At 43.9% G+C, this 4,384-nt stretch overlaps 1 long non-coding RNA gene across 2 annotated transcripts; it reads right to left on the bottom strand.

Annotated features, from left to right (window-relative positions):
* Positions 1-2,387: 2,387 nt before the first annotated feature.
* On the bottom strand, positions 2,388-4,172 carry LOC129551112 (uncharacterized). 2 transcript variants are annotated; one of them, XR_008684991.2, is made up of 3 exons: positions 3,991-4,172; positions 3,539-3,741; positions 2,388-2,625 (listed from the first exon to the last, which is right to left on the bottom strand). It is a non-coding gene; the product is annotated as an uncharacterized LOC129551112 (long non-coding RNA). The 2 variants fall into 2 exon arrangements; XR_008684990.2 differs by having other exon boundaries at positions 3,539-3,635.
* Positions 4,173-4,384: the final 212 nt, after the last annotated feature.

Genomic DNA, 4,384 nt, shown 5'->3' with positions numbered 1-4,384 from the left:
TATACCCACATACACCACACCATGCACACACACATTGCACACATCACACACACACTTCTTCACACATACGACACACACAGTACACACAAACACCACACCACACATACACACTATGCACCACACCATACACACACACACATACACACACTTCCTTTCCAAAAGGCAAAAGACCCTGTAATAGGGCCTCCCCAGAGGTGGGGGAGAAATCGTAACTTTGAGTGAAATTGAACGTTTTGATTACTGCATAGAACTGAACAAAATTTCATAGAAATACAACATCCATATAGAAAAGGCTCCTATCAGAAGCCTACAGCTCAATGAGTCTTCACAGAACACACCTGTGTAACAATCCCCAAGATTGAGACACAAATGCACCAGCTACCCAGTGGCTCCCTTTCAGTCACTTCCCTCCTGTGTCCATCACAAGGGAAACACTACAGCGTTCTTCCAACAACACAGATTCATTTAACCATGTTGATGAAACCTGGGATTTTGACCTAGCTAGAGCTTAAGGTTTACAACAAATGTCATCAGTCTCCAACTGATCTCAAACATCCAACTTCAATGCCCAATACCATAGGGTGAAGGAGGGGAGGCTTTCATGATAAAAATAGATAAGAACCAGATTTTTGTTTCCTTGATTATTGTGGGGAAAGAGGAGAAAGAAAAACAGGATTTTTTTCCCAAGGTTTCTTCCCATCCGATTCCACCTACCTTCTCAGCTTCCCAAGGGAACACACAAAATAATCTCATTCCCGCACTCAGAGACAAGCCTGGGCCAGAAGCAGCCCCTCAGGACATGTGTGTGTGTCCTCGTGTGTACGTGGGGCATACAAGCCATTGCTGAACTATGCAGGACTTGAGATCTTAGGTCCCCGGATGGGCCTCTGGAAAGCAAGCCCAGCTTTTGTTGTTCCTTCCCATATTTTCGCCCAGTCAGTTGTTTCCCTGAGAGAGTGAGGGGTGTTAGGAAATCAAGTTGCTGCAAAAGGCCTTTGTTTGGGGGAATTTTCACCCAACGTGTTATTTTCTAATTGGTGCTATTTGCTGTAGTCCTCCTGCCTGACTGTCTGCATTGAGACAAGATTATAATTATAAACAGAGGAGCAGCATTTCCATTGAAACTCATCATGTGGTTTCCCTGACTCATCCTAATGAACTATGCACCCCTCAAAGGGAAGGGATTTTTTTCCCCTGAAGAAAGTACTATGGTAATGACCTTAGCTGACATCAGAATGACCAGATGCACTTGTTATTCAGCTTTTTAAAATATTGTATTAAAAGGCAGAAGAGGTGATGCCAAATGTTTGTCTATATGCTGTGAATATACCTGTGTATTTTACATGAGACCTTTATTTTTTAATAATAATATTTTAAATTAATTTATTTATTTTATTTTTGGCTCTGCTGAGTCTTCATTCTGCACACAGGCCTTCTCTAACTGAGGTGAGTGGAGGCTAATATTTGCTTCAGTGTGTGGGCTTCTCGTTGTGGTCACTTCTCCATGGACTCTAAAGTGCTTGGGCTTCAGTAGTTGTGGCACACAGGCTTAGCTGCTCCACAGCATGTGGAATCTTTCTGGACCAGGGATTGAACCCATGTCCCCTGCATTGGCAGGCAGATTCCCATCCACTGTACCACTGGAGAAGACGAGACCTTTATTTTTTAAATTGTACCAATATTGTATGGCCATGCGGCCTTACCAAAGTGACTCAAATGTTTTCTTCAGAGGAGACTACTTTTTACGCCAATGGAATATGACCACTGGACAAGTTAAGAAGAATGAAGAATGAATTAAAAAGAGGATCCTTGAAAATCTCGCTTTCATTTTATGGGAAAGTGGCTGAAAGAGCTATGACTTGGGGAGGAAGCAGTTTACCCTACTCAGCCCAAGTGAAAGTGAAGGATCCCCAAAGTTTGGGAAGGACCCCACAGCCTTTGGGTTCTTATAGTACAACTCGTGGGGGCCATTCATAACAAGGTGAGTTTCTACTTAAAGGCCCTTCTGGCTGCCTTCCACTCATTAAAGATTCCACTGCATCCTGTTGTGGGGAGAGAAACACAGCTCCTACTTCTCGAGCCCTGGTGGCATTCTGAGAAGTCACAGACTCCTGGAAGGTCAGACTGGGGAAGGGCCTTGAGAGAGATGAGCTTGGACACACTGCAGAGGGAAACAGGGCGCTTTTCAAAGACGGCACCAAGACCACAGGTATAAACCTGAATGAGCCAGGCCAATCAGTGGGGATCTTTCTAAAGATATTTGCTCCTGTGTCTAGTCCCAGACCTATTCAATCAGAAACTGGAGATGGGTGAGGGGGGCAGAGGACAGCAGGCCCCTGTGATTCTGATGTGTACTCACATTTGGAAATCAGCAATTCTCATGAAAAGCCTTTATTTCAGAGTTTAGGATAAAAAGATCCAGGAAAATGAGTTCCCTGCTGGGGATCACCAAGTGGTTAGTGACAAGAGTGTCCATGTGGCGTGTTCACTGTTCTTCCCATGCTGTGTCCCAAACACTGGCTTTCCTTCTGGGTGCTTCTTCTGCCTTGGTATCTCACTCTCAAAAGGCTGCCAGCTCTGCCACGGGAACAGGAATTCTGCTTCGCTGAACCTCATTGTCCTCATCTATAAAAGAAGGATGTGTGTGTGTGTGTGCACGTGCATGCATGCACATGTGTGCACACGTGCACGCAGTCACTCAGTCATGTCCAACTCGTTGCAACCCCATGGATTGTAGCCTGCCAGGCTCCTCTGTCCATGGGATTTTCCATGCAAGAATACTGGAGAGGGTTGTCATTTCCTACTCCAGATCTTCCCAACCCAAGGATTGGACCTGCGTCTCTTGCATCTCCATTGGAAGGTGGATTCTTTACCAGTGCACCACCTGTAATACTACTCAGCCATAAAAAGAAGAAAATAATGACATTTTGCAACAATGTGGATGGACCTAGAAGTCATCATACTAAGTGAATTCAGACAGAGAAAGACAAATACCAGATGATATCACTAAAATGTGGAATCTAAAATACAACACAAATGAAGTTATCTGTGAAACAGAAAGAGACTCTCAGACACAGAGAATAGAGTTGTCGTTGCCAAAGTGGGGCAGATAGATGGATTAGGAGCTTGAGGTTAGCAGATGCAAACTATTACATATAAAATGGGTAAACACAAGGTCCTATTACATAGCACAGGGAACTATACTCAATATAAGAATCCCCAAATGAGGATTTTAAAAACTGATTAGGAAGAGCTTTGAAACTGTAAAAAGCAGAATACTTAGTAGGTAGGACTCATTATTATTTATACTGTGAAACTAACTTGTTCAAACTGAATAGGAATCTAAGAAAGAGAAGAGAGGAAAAAATATCTGTGTATTAGTGAGCAAGAGCCTTTAAAATATTCAACCTTATCAAAAGTGATGAAAGCAGGGCTTTTGGTGATTATTAAAATAAGATTTGGATGAGACTGGGCCTTGGACCCACTGAATTTGCCATTTAGCTGATCATCATTTTCTTTTTCCCTCTCTCATACCTACCTTCAGACTACTTTGGTTTGCTGTGACACAGTTGAAAGTTTTCATGATGGTTGAAGCTGCTATAATGACACATCCACCCAAGACTTTCCCACTCATGCTGAAATGAAGACCACTTTCTCAATTCTTGCGAAAATTACCAGCCTCTCACATATTGAATAGTATTCCATGAGAGACAGATAATAGGTGATCCTAGAAACATAGGACTGGAAGAAAGCTCAGAGATCCATTCATTCAACCATTGAACAGTATTTATTGAGCACCCATGATATGCCAGTCACTGTTCTAGGCTCTAGGGTTATAAGCAGTGAGCAAAAAATAGTCATCCCTGCCCTCTAATGCTCAGTTTCTATTAGGTAAGAGTAAATCTATAAATAAGCGTCTTAGTCAGTTCAGGCTGCTATAACAAAATACCACAGACCAGATGGCTTCAACAACAGACATTGAAATCTCACAGCTTTGGAGGCCGGAAGTCCAAGATCAAAGTGCCTCAGACATGGTTCCTGCTGAGAGCTCCTTGCTGGCTTGCTTTGTCCTCACATGGCCTCTCCTTGGTCAGAGGGGGTGGGGAGGGGTGGGTGGAAGGAGAATGAGGGGCGAGGGAGAGAGGGGAGGGAAAGTGAGAGAGGGAGGGGGACAGAGAGGGAAGTAAGAGGAAAAGGGGAGAGGGTTAAAGACACCCACTTTGGTCTCTCTTCCTCTTCTTATAGGGGCACTAATCCCAACAGGAGGGCCCCGCCCTCATGACCTCATCTAACCTCTGTGTGTGTCTGTGTTTTAGTCACTCAGTTGTGTCTGACTCTTGCAATCCCATGGACTGTAACCCTCAAGGCTCCTCTGCCCATGGAA

This window comes from Moschus berezovskii, chromosome 17 (assembly GCF_049115385.1).
Source record: "Moschus berezovskii isolate FMDL1 chromosome 17, NW_MosBer_1.0, whole genome shotgun sequence".
NCBI classification, from domain to species: domain Eukaryota; kingdom Metazoa; phylum Chordata; class Mammalia; order Artiodactyla; family Moschidae; genus Moschus; species Moschus berezovskii.
This window is presented reverse-complemented; position numbering and strand designations above follow the sequence as displayed.